Below are 13,290 nucleotides of genomic sequence, written 5' to 3' on the forward strand. Positions count from 1 at the left end.
ACGCGAAGCCGAATAACTCCTTGCATGAGGCTCAGAGATGGACCAGTGCACTATTGACTTGCTCAGTTTGTGAAGCACTTTCTCTAGAATAGACCATCCAATTATTTCTGATATTGTAGTCATCTGTTTGTCTGAACGTGTGCATCTACGGATAATTCCTTCGTGGTGTGTCTATTTTTTTGTTGTTATTGTGTACTGTCCACTAATTCCAATCTCAAAGAAAGCAGGTGTTGACAGATGTGAAAATTATCGAACTATCAGTTTAATAAGCCACGGCTGCAAAATACTAACACGAAATCTTTACAGACGAATTAAAAAACTGGTAGAAGCCGACCTCGGGAAAGATCAGTTTGGATTTCGTAGAAATGTTGGAACACGTGAGGCAATACTTACCCTACGGCTTATCTTAGAAAATAGATTATGGAAAGGCAAACCTACGTTTCTAGCATTTGTAGACTTAGAAAAAGCTTTTGACAATGTTGACTGGAATACTCTCTTTCAAATTATGAAGGGGACAGGGGTAAAATTCAGGGAGCGAAAGGGTATTTACAAATTGTACAAAAACCAGATGGGAGTTATAAGAGTACAGGGCATGTAAGGGAAGCAGTGGTTGGGAAGGGGGTGAGACAGGGTTGTAGTCTATCCCCGATGTTATTCAGTTTCTATATTGAGCAAGCAGTAAAGGAAACAAAAGAAAAATTCGGAGTTGGAATTAAAATCCATGGAGAAGAAATAAAAACTTTGAGGTTTGCCGATGACATTGTAATTCTGTCAGAGACAGCAAAGGACCTGGAAGAGCAGCTGAACGGATGGGCAGTGTTTTGAAAGGAAGATATAAGATGAACATCAACAAAAGCAAAACGAGGATAATGGAATGTAATCGAATTAAATCGGGTGATGCTGCGGTAATTAGAGTAAGAAATGAGACGCTTGAAGTAGTAAACGAGTTTTGCTATCTGGGGAGCAACATAACTGATGATGGTCGAAATAGAGAGGATATAAAATGTAGACTGTCAATGGCAAGGAAAGCGTTTCTGAAGAAAAACAATTTGTTAACATAGAGTATAGATTTAAGTGTCAGGATGTCTTTTCTGAAAGTATTTGTATGGAGTGTAGCCATGTATGGAAGTGATACGTGGACGATAGATAGTTTAGACACGAAGAGAATAGAAGTTTTCGAAATGTGGTGCTAAGGAATAATGCTGAAGATTAGATGGGTGGATCACATAACTAATGAGGAGGTATTGAACAGAATTGGAGAGAAGAGAAATTTGTGGTACAACTTGACTAGAAGAAGGGATAGGTTGGTAGGGCGTATTCTGAGGCATCAAGCGATCACCAATTTAGTATTGGAGGGCAGCGTGGAGGGTAAAAATCGTAGAGGGAGACCAAGAGATGAATACACTAAACAGATTCAGAAGGATGTAGGTTGCAGTAGGTACTGGGAGATGAAGAACCTTGCACAGGGTAGAGTAGCATGGAGAGCTTCATCAAACCAGTCTCAGGACTGAAGGCTATAACAACAACAGTGTACTGTCCTGTGCTTGACTCAGTGACTCATTAAGAATTAAGAGTTAAATGTCGCTAGTAAACGACTACTGGGCTGTGAGTCCATTTGATGGAAACTTGTGCGTGATAAACTATAGCAGTTGTATAGGGACAGGTGTGTACTCCATCCATTATTGTTTGAGCGTTTGTGAACCAGTCTGAGTAGCTCTGGTTGCTAAAGCGCAGCATTGCTGAAGCGTTCGGCCCGGTAGGGCCCAGATCGAGATCGAGGTCTGGTGATGGAGCGAATTGTCATCACTTTGTGCCATGGAGTAGCTATTTCATGACGCATTTTAATTCTCGTCTCAACGAGCATTTTGCACCAGTGTGGGTCAGGCGCTCCTTTCGCGCCAGAAGCCGCTGATATCGGCGAGTAGCGCACGCAGCGCCAAGCTGAGGTTACCTGTGACAGTGCAACACAAAAAACAGTTGCACGACCAAAATGGAATCGGACGCATTTTCTGGCATCCAGCATCGAGTCGCCGTGGAGAGCGAGGGACAATTCTGCGGTGTATCGCTGGGGACCGGGCAACATATTGAGGACCGAGCTTGTTCGCTTTCGGCGGGGCAGGTGCAGGATGTTGCGATATCCGTAAGGTTACGTGTAGCGAAGAACAGGCGACCACCGGTGAGTGTGAGACGGACACCGTAGACCGGGAGTTGGACGTATGGGCCTGGAGTGGCAACTTGAACCGAGAGCCAGCAGCAGGCTGTGAGCACAACGGACAAGGCTTCCGTGCGGCGTCAGGGGCCTCGCCCGGTGCGCCGGCCAAACTCGTTTTGCGTCGGCATGGCAGGTCCATGCGGTTGTAACGGAATCTCAACAGTGCCACCTGAGTAGGAGCGGATAGTGTAGAGTCAGAAAGGCAGTCCGGTGAGGGACTGTCAACAGTGGATGTGACTTGCTGTTAACGAGAGGCATCGTCTGGTCGGAGTGGCAGACTGGGTTTGCCTCCGTACGTCCTGAGGATACAGCAGCTGGGAGCCAAGAAGCGTATGCAGAAGAAATGTTTCCGTTACACGGACTGGAAGGCTGTGCATCAGACTGACTGCTGTCGTTTGAATTGAAATAACCAGCAAGCAGTTACGTAAAGTATTTTATTTCCTTTACCAGTTTCAAGCAGCTAGTGCCCTTCTTCAGAAGTTTATAATTATCGCATTATTTGCGAGTGTCAAAAATAAAGTGCATGCAGAATGTTGCTGTGGTCCTAAAAAATACAAGAACAAAATTTAATACAATGATGAATCTGTTATTGCGAAAATAACTCGTAAATGCTTACAAGTGGCACTAACAAGGGAACATCCCCATCGCACCCTCCTCAGATTTAGTTATAAGTTGGCACAGTGGATAGGCCTTGAAAAACTGAACACAGATCGATCGAAAAAACAGGAAGAAGTTGTGTGGAACTATGAAAAAATAAGCAAAATATACAAACTGGGTCGTCCATGTGTAATATAGGCACTATTAAGGGCAGCATGAGACTAGGAGCGCCGTGGTCCCGTGGTTAGTGTGAACAGGTGCAGAACGAGATGTCTTCAGTTCAAATCTTCCCTCGACCGAAAATTTTAACTTTTTATTTTCAGTTTATGTGAAAAACTCTTATGTTTTCATCACTTTTTTTGGAGTGATTATTACATCCACAAGAAAACCTAAATCGGGCAAGGTAGAAGAATCTTTTCACCCATTCGCCAAGTGTACTAGTTAGGTGGGTCGACAACATATTCCTGTCATGTGACGCACATGCTGTCACCAGTGTCGTATACAAAATATCAGACGTGTTTTCCTGTGGAGGAATCGATTGACCTATGACCTTGCGATCAAATGTTTTCGGTTCCCATTGGAGAGGAATGTCCTTTCGTCAACTAATCACACGGTTTTGCGGTGCGTCGCAAAACACAGACACTAAACTTATTACAGTGAACAGAGACGTCAATGAACGAACGGACAGATCATAACTTTGCGAAAATAAAGAAAGCAAAATTTTCAGTCGAGGTCAGATTTGAACTTGAACCAAAGACCTCTCGTTCCGCAGCTGTCCACGCTAACCACGGGACCACGGCGCTCCTCGCCTCACGTGGCCTTAATATTGCCTATCTTACGCATGGACGACCCAGTTTGCATATTTTGCTTATTTTTTCATAGTTCCACACAACTTCTTCCTGTTTTCTCGATTGATCTGTGTTCAGTTTTTCAAGGTCTATCCACTGTGCCAACTTATAACTAAATCTGATGGGGGTGTGATGGGGATGTTCCCTTGTAAGAACCACGTGTAAGCGTTTATTAGCTTTTTTTACCGTAACGGTTCATTAATGTACTAAATATTGTGGTATTTTTTAGGACCACAGCAGTATGCTGCTTGCATCTTATTTTTGACGCTCGCAAATAATGCGATAACTATAACTTTACGAAGAAAGGCACTAGCTGCCTCTAACCGGCTAAGGAAGTTAAGTTTCTTTTGTGTAATTGGTTGCTAATTATTTCGATTAACAGAATTACAGCTGCTGAAGATGGATGAAACGCTATTCTGTCGTTTTGTTATACTGCCCTTTGAGTCTGTGGCGGCAGTAATGTACTGCCAAGATTTTGATGAAACGCCGGCGTTGGTATGGGACTTGTAAATTGAAGAGCAGAGCCTTCTTCATAAGTGTATTGTATTTTGATGAACCACGGTGAGGCTGTGTGAAACAGGAAATTACCTGAGGAATTCTATTTCAATGATAAGCTTTTAGTGCCTGAAGTTGCCTTTCTGTGTGCCTTGATGCCCATTGGGTTACTGAGTCGCTGTAAATTAGTGGGGTATCATTGTGCCAACTTCTTCACTTGTAGGTATTATTGTAGGTTATATTTAATGCTCCTTTCATATAGTTAATCTAAATGTGGCAAAGTTTTATATTGGCTGACTCCTAAGTATATTAGGTTAAGTTTTTCTGATTGTATATTCGTTTGTGTTCCCTCAAGGTTTATTATTATTGTGGGACAAGAGCTTTTTTCCATAATTTTTATTTTATTGCGTGTCATTTGGAAGATTGAGCGTTATTTTGTGGTTTGGTGTGCCTTAAGAATACGTCCCGGCACTGTTATTTAAATGAAATTACAATTGGTTGAGAGTCCACCCTTGCACAACGCCCAGCCGATCTCCAGTCGCACAACATGTATACGACGAAGAAATGACGAGAGAGCATTGTGCGCACCTCCTGGTTCCTAGACTACTAGATTATGCTAGGATCTCCTGTATTTAACCCCAACCCCTGTACTGACGGCGGCGGTTAGTGATACAGCCGGGGGGGGGGGGGGGGGGGATCCGTCAGCTGGTGACGTAAATTTCGCACACCTTGGTGCTAATCGAGAAGAGTGCATGTGATCGACGCTAGGTTTCATCCTCTCCCTGTCTTTCATTGCCATAATCAATCGTAACAACACTACACTGCACACCTACCACAGTGGTTCACAACTTACAGGCTTATGCTGGACATGCGATACTGAAGAACGCAGAGGAAGGGTATTTCAGCTTATTCCACAAAATCCTGTCAAACTTATCGAATGTGGTCTAATGGCTGGGTCAAGAGTGAATATTACATTACAAAAGACTGCTGCTTGTGACGTCGTATCACATGAATCCCTATTGCCTTCCACTCACGTGCGAACCACCAGTTTTACCGTTACCCTGGTAGCCGATGGCATCACTTTGCAATTTAGCAGGAAGTTATTACAGACCCTGCCAGAAACAGTTGTAGTCGCATGCTTGGTGGGCATGAGCGTATCCCCGCCGTTTCATAAGCGGTCTTGCAGTGACGTAACCTCTCCGCTGAAAGCAGCAGTGAATTGCTCTGGTCTCTCCAGCTGCCGTCTACGTACTGAGTTGGCAAACTGGGGTTACAACATCATTTTCGGTTACTTTTATGGCAGTCGTTAGGAAGTGCTTGTAAACACTGCACCAGTGTCCGTCTACGGACGAAACCTAATTGCTCCTTTTATGTTATCTTGAATAGAAGGTGTTGGTATGGCAGGGGATAATTCTCGCAGACAGCATGTAGCCCTACTTTTTGTTTTTCTTTTTGTCTGTGGTCAGCGAACTTCAACAACAAAGTAATTAGAAAAAAATGGTTCAAATGGCTCTGAGCACTATGGGACTTAACATCTGTGGTCATCAGTCCCCTAGAACTTAGAACTACTTAAACCTAACTAACCTAAGGACATCACACACATCCATGCCCGAGGCAGGATTCGAACCTGCGTCCGTAGCGGTCACGCGGTTCCAGACTTAAGCGCCTAGAACCGCGCGGCCACACCGGCCGGCAAGTAATTAGAAGGTAGAAATTCTTGTGCTTGCTCCAGATAGTGATTTACAATGGCCATGGAAGCCTTGGATTTTAATTACTGCTCTCTTACTCTTGAAAACACTCGTCTCACAGCTGCATCCTCTGAACCTGGGTCAGATACTGTCCTAAATCTGTCATACGACTCGATGCTACTGTGTCAATAACAGTAAGAAGCCGGTTAACGTACATTCGAAAAGAATGGCAACGCCACAATATTCACTGAGGATGAATAACTTTACTTTCGAAGGTGTCACCAAAAATTATAATTTTCAACTCCCCCAAATTTCGTCGTCTTTTTCTACGACTTAACTGTTTTTTTCATTTTAATTAAAAAACCCGTCAGCTCTAGTATTACACATTTATTGTATTACCACCTTTTAACCTCGTTGATTATTTTCAGGTTCCCTGCAGTTAAAGCGAAACAGGAAAGGGGCTAAAGCTACAGCATCTTAATGAATAAATTAGGCAACTCGCACTGATAATAACCTTATACTAAATCCTCACCGAGTATTTCTAAAGTCGTGACATAAATGGACTGGTTGTCGTAGTATTTAGCCTCCGACGAGTGCGATAGTCGATTGAATTATCACAGTCGTTACAAGCAATGACAAAATCTTTAGTGTAGAACTGATATTATGGAGTACACAACTAATCCAAACAATTGAAAAGTAGAAATGAACAAAAGTTAACAAGACAATTACACACAATAACAAAAGAACAGGTTACAGTGCTTACACCAAGCTAAATCATCATTTGAGAGGTATGACAGTAAGTGAATAATGATAAAGTGCAACAGCAAAACTGTTATGTAAAACATATCAGGAACGATAATCATGATCTCACAGAAAGATCATAAGTAATTAATAACGCAGTTACACGGCTGTACTGTCTTTGAAAATGAAAAGAGCTAAAGTAACCAGACTGGTGGTTATCGCATGTTGTCAATAAGAATACAAGAGAGCTGTGTTTAGTTAGCTACAGTTATTTACAGTCGAAGACAACGTACACCATTGGTTGCACTAATCTGTATCATCAGCGGGTCGATAATTTCATACGACTTATTATACAATCGAGTGTGAACTAATTACACGTAATACAACAGAACCCGTCACTGTGATTACACAAAGTTATGCTGACTACAGAATAAAAGCAGTTACGACAAACAACGTCTTGTCATTGAACGTATGAAAGTACTGAAACTAACTGCTTTATTAGTGACTTATGATCGTTCTGCGAAATCATAATTATCGTTCCTGATGTATTTTACATAATTATTTTGAAATTGTACTTTATTTACTTACTTTCATAGCTTTGAAAAGACGATTTACTTTGATGCGGGCACTGTCACCCGTTCCCTTGTTATTGTTCATAATTGTGCTAGCTTTTGTGCGGCTCTCCTTTTCAACTGTTTGATTTAATTGTGCACTCTTTTAACATCAGTTCCGAACTTAAGGTTTCGTCTTTGCTTCTAACGATTGTGACGGTCGTACTCGACCGGGCCAAGTACTACGTATACCTGTTTATCATTGTCGTGCAGCAGGTGGCCAATTTACTGTGCTTAGCATGCCGTGTCTGTTCACCATAATTCCGCCGGCGGTTGGCAGAATGTTTATGACCAGTGTTTACGGATTTGCTTTTTAACATTACCTACTAAAAGTAGACCAGCTTACGTCATGACCTCAGCACAACTCGGTGACGATTTGGTATGAGGCTGTTATCAGTGTGAGTTGTCCATTTTATTTGTTAAGATACTGGAGCTTTAGCCTAATTTCCTCTTTTGGTTAACTGCAGGCAACCTGAAGACGTTCAGCGAACGAAACGGGTCGTAGCACATTAAATGTGTAAAAATAGAGCTGACGTGATATTTATTTATTAATTAACATTAGTGTCAGTTGTGGTGCTCATCATGATCAAGATTACTTCATTGTTAATTGATGCATCTTTCTTATCGATCTGCTGATAGTACATTAATTTAGTCTTTTCATAATTATAACGATTTATTTAGTACAGCCAAAGTTGCGATTTTTCCTATTGTACCTAACCTAGGTATTTTCTTTCCCAGTTCTCATGTTCAGTTTTATAAAAATTGTTAGTTTCTCTCAAGGCTTCGCAAGTCGTAAGGCCAGACATAATTTCTGTCGGGAGTCTAGCGGCTGCCGTTCTTATGTTACTGTACCTGATAATCTGATGCCTTTTAATACTTACTCTATTAAATCGTTCTGTTTGTTGTTGTAAACGTATCTACATCAAAAGCAGTCGGTACAATCTCACCAGAAAAACGTAAATATTTGAGACATGTTTCATTAACATGTAATCCTTAATCGTTCTGCCACTTATAAGACCGGAAATTTTGTTCTACGGCTGCTGAGAATGTGTGTAGTGAAATGTAATGTTGTTTCCAGACTGTCTTCTGGTTCTGAATTTTCATATTATTCTTATGAATTGTGGTGGGAAGTGGGATTCTCTCTCTCTCTCTCATACACACACACACACGCACGCACGCATGCACACGTGCGCGCACACACACACACACACACACACACACACGCACGCATGCACACGTGCGCGCGCACACACACACACACACACACACACACACACACACACAACCGTCCCGCGGCTCTCCCTAGCCGTCCACACGGATATCGGACTTTCGTCGACGCGGATGTCATTAGAAGTGGAATATTTCAGCGGGGAGTAAACAAGGCAAAACAACGTCCCAGACCAGTAGGCCTCGCGCAGCCTTCGTCTACACCTGTTCTAAGAACTCTGGAAAAAACTGAGATCACTGAATTTGTATAGAAAAGATTTCACATATCAGTAAAAAATCTTCGGGTCCCATTTTCCTCACAAAAATGAAATGTCTAAGCTGCAACGTACCGTTGTTCCTATCCCATTCACTGCAGGCGTGCTTAGAATGGTTCAAATGGTTCAAATGGCTCTGAGCACTATGGGACTTAACATCTATGGTCATCAGTCCCCCAGAACTTAGAACTACTTAAACCTAACTATCCTAAGGACATCACACAACACCCAGTCATCACGAGGCAGAGAAAGGCGTGCTTAGATGTAGGAGTATTTCAGAGCAGTGGGATGTAACGATGTTCTCATACATTTGTATCATTGAAAATCTTCTGATTTAGGTGCGTTTTCATATCACCGCACGTGGCGACTCGTTCCACTACTAAGTAGCTTTGGATGCAATAGACAAACAAAACAAAATAAAAAAACTTAATTCAATAACGTTGAAAAAATGGTTCAAATGGCTCTGAGCACTATGGGACTTAACGTCTGTGGTCATCAGTCCCCTACAACTTAGAACTACTTAAACCTAACTACCCTAAGGACATCACACACATCCATGCCCGAGGCAGGATTCGAACCTGCGACCGTAGCAGCCGTGCGGTTCCGGACTGCGCGTCTAGAACCGCTAGACCACCGCGGCCGGCAATAACGTTGAATATTAGGATTAGATTGTATACTCGTCAGGTTCCTTTCGGGTCGTGGCTATGAAATAGCTTCATTTTTAAGTCATCCTAATCAGTTTCTCGACGAACGACTGGAAAGTTGCACATGTCATACTTGCTTGCAGAAAAGGAAATAGATGTAATCCGATGAATTATACATCCGTACCACTGACACTAATTTTTAGTGAGATCCTGGAACATATGCTTTGTATCAGCGTTATGAAATGTCTAGAATATATGTAACTGTTGACAAATAACCAGCACGGATTCAGAAATTATCGTTCTTCTGAAAAACAAATGGCTCTTTATACACTGTGCTATCGACAGGGCATTTCAGGTTGATTCCATATTCCTATATTTCCAGAAGACTTTCGTAACCGTTCCTTGCAAGTGGCTTCTAATCATATTACGTGCTTATTGAGTCAGAAACGTCATAGCTTTTAATAGATGACAGTAAGTGATCAAGTGAAACAGGAGTGGCAACTTCTTTCCGAAGCAGGCGCTATAGGGTCCCCGCTACTCTTAATCTACATAAAAATTTTTGTTAAATTTAGTCATGTCTGCTACATTCCGTAAGATGGATTGCGAGGCACGCAAGTAATCGGTGTAGTAGGCGGGTTGTTCACCTGTGGCATTAATTATATAAACTCCTCGAAAATCTTTCGTTACGTCAACGTCAGCTTCATATTTTAGGCAAGGTGGCGGTGAACGTCCACAGTGGCAGGTTTCACCAAAGGAACAAGAAAAACTCGAATGAAACCGCGGCATGTTGTTGGTTACCTGAAATAAACATTTTTTTTAAACGCGTTCCGTGTGACGGAAAAAGAATTGCAGAGCCTCTCTAAGTGGCGAGAAGTCACGGCGGAAACTGCTTGGCTTCACTCACGTGTTTTTGCGAGCAGCAACAGCAAGTTTGCTTGTTAGACACGTATACACCTGTCCAACATAAATACAGCCAGTCGTCCCACAAGCATCTCACGTACTTGTAAGTAAGAGAGAGGTTTCAGAAGTAAAAATTCTCCTGTCATGGAATTCTTTGTTCTACATCTAATTGTATAGAAGTTTCCTGACAGAGCGCTTCTGATACAGTGTACCCTTCGTTTCAGAGTGAAAATCTCTTTCATAATCTATATACGAGGGCTGTTTGGAAAGTAAGGTCAGACCAGGAGGGAATAGAAATCGCAGTGAAAATCTGATAGAGTTTTGCACAGATGTGTTGGATACTACCTCTAGTATGCCCGTCGATCGCGTCACGTCACGCCACTCTTTGCAGTTCTGAATGCACAGTGAGCGTGTGAAGGTTCCTAGAAAATAATATCTCCTGCGAAGTATGGGTGCCTGCCGTGAGATTTCTCCTGATTTCATGCAACCGCACACAACATAACTGTCATACATTTCTTTCTTCATGAAAATTCTCGGCAGCACACTGCAGGGGCAATGAAGATGCTCCAGCAGCCTTTACGATGAGAAGTGTTTGATCTCCCTTCTGATTTTCGTCTTTGCTCGAATGAACCGCTGGTTATGAAGAAAATATTCTGGTACAGACAACCAGCGACAGACCAGCATAGAGAATTAGCGGAAAGTTGGTATAACGCTACGACGAATGTGTAAGTCGGAGCGGCGACTATGTAGAGAAGTACGTGGAAGATGTAGCCAACTTTTGCAAATAAAACATTTTTGATTTTCATTTCGGTTTTCATTTCGCGACTCATCAGACCTTGCTTTCCGTACAGCTCTTGTATCATTAATGTCACACATAAACGCAACAAAGCACTCTAGTATTAGTAGTAGAACGTTCATAGTATCAGGCTCATTTGCTCTTTGATATTACATTTGTTAATAATGACAAAGAAATTCCAAATGGTTACTTGTGTTCCTTACCTCCACTAGTTTCGTGGACGTCGTTTAGTGTTAGTGTTATTAAAAATTTTCACTATTCTTCGAAATACTCTAAGTCTCGTTCAGCAAACTTGTTGCCCATTACGCAGATCTTCTCTGACATTTTTATGTCTTTCCACTTACTTCAGATTGGAACAGACGATTGGAGGAGAAGAACTGATGTAGGCAGCATTTTACAAGCAGTCATTGGTCTTTTGTTTCGGCGTGGCCACCCATCTCCCATGACCCTCGAATTTTCCTATTGCTGATATCGTTCTTACTTGCTGTGAAAGCTTCTCAATGGCAAATTCGACTCTGGACGTGTAAAGAGTTTCTAGTTTTCTAATGCTGTTCACATGCATATGAATACAGTTTGGTCGCGTTGTGACAAAACAGTTATGAAGTGCAGAGAGACCTGATGATCAGCAGTCGTTGTGAAGTCTGGTACCTGAGCATCTACATTAAGAGGAAGGAAGATTAGTTTTTTTCACGTCCCACCGACAGCGTGCTCATTACAGACGGAGTAAAAGCTCCGATTACTAACGAATGGGGAAGGAAATCGGCAGTACCCTTTTTAAAGGAACTTCCCGGCATTTGCCTCCAGCGATTTAGGAAAATCACGGAAAACCTGAATTGGGATGGCCGGACGGGGATTTGAGTCGTCGTCCTGCAGAATGCGAGTACAGTTTGCTAACATTGCGCCACCTCGCTCGGCCCATCCATATAAATACCTTTAATGTGAGTAAATGTGCGAAATGGGCTGAAATCGTTTGATTTCATCATGGACGATCAGTCGGTGGCATTGTTCACATTCGTTACAGTATTTAGAGTTGGTGGGAGCCTTTAAGGGTGGAACAGTCACGTAAATCTATCCCTAGGGAAGACAAACATGAGATTATGATTTACCACAAGAATCTTATTAAAGCTTAATTCACGTGTAAGGGAGGTAACTTGAAAACCAACAGTCGACGAATTCTTGGGTATTGTTCTACGGAATGGAACCACACGAAGTTTAATTAACGTGATAGGAAAGAGCAGTATCTTTCGTCACGCATTTATATGTAGTCGTTACGGGAGCGTCACAGAAATGCTAATTTCAACGCGGGAAGTTATATGAAAGTCATAGTACACTCCTGGAAATGGAAAAAAGAACACATTGACACCGGTGTGTCAGACCCACAATACTTGCTCCGGACACTGCGAGAGGGCTGTACAAGCAATGATCACACGCACGGCACAGCGGACACACCAGGAACCGCGGTGTTGGCCGTCGAATGGCGCTAGCTGCGCAGCATTTGTGCACCGCCGCCGTCAGTCAGCCAGTTTGCCGTGGCATACGGAGCTCCATCGCAGTCTTTAACACTGGTAGCATGCCGCGACAGCGTGGACGTGAACCGTATGTGCAGTTGACGGACTTTGAGCGAGGGCGTATAGTGGGCATGTGGGAGGCCGGGTGGACGTACCGCCGAATTGCTCAACACGTGGGGCGTGAGATCTCCACAGTACATCGATGTTGTCGCCAGTGGTCGGCGGAAGGTGCACGTGCCCGTCGACCTGGTACCGGACCGCAGCGACCACACCGCCACTTCCCAGCAAATTAGGGACACTGTTGCTCCTGGGGTATCGGCGAGGACCATTCGCAACCGTCTCCATGAAGCTGGGCTACAGTCCCGCACACCGTTAGGCCGTCTTCCGCTCACGCCCCAACATCGTGCAGCCCGCCTCCAGTGGTGTCGCGACAGGCGTGAATGGAGGGACGAGTCGCTTCTGCTTTGGTGCCAATGATGGTCGTATGCGTGTTTGGCGCCGTGCAGGTGAGCGCCACAATCCCGACTGCATACGACCGAGGCACACAGGGCCAACACCCGGCATCATGGTGTGGGGAGCGATCTCCTACACTGGCCGTACACCACTGGTGATCGTCGAGGGGACACTGAGTAGTGCACGGTACATCCAAACCGTCATCGAACCCATCGTTTTACCATTCCTAGACCGCCAAGGGAACTTGCTGTTCCAACAGGACAATGCACGTCCGCATGTATCCCGTGCCACCCAACGTGCTCTAGAAGGTGTAAGT

At 43.4% G+C, this 13,290-nt stretch overlaps 1 protein-coding gene across 1 annotated transcript in view; it reads right to left on the bottom strand.

The window, feature by feature from the left end:
- LOC124605518 (ABC transporter G family member 20) overlaps positions 1-13,290 on the bottom strand; it is a 408,656-nt gene that overhangs the window by 136,203 nt on the left and 259,163 nt on the right. The window lies entirely within an intron of this gene.

Source organism: Schistocerca americana, chromosome 3, assembly GCF_021461395.2.
Source record: "Schistocerca americana isolate TAMUIC-IGC-003095 chromosome 3, iqSchAmer2.1, whole genome shotgun sequence".
In the NCBI taxonomy this organism is placed as follows: domain Eukaryota; kingdom Metazoa; phylum Arthropoda; class Insecta; order Orthoptera; family Acrididae; genus Schistocerca; species Schistocerca americana.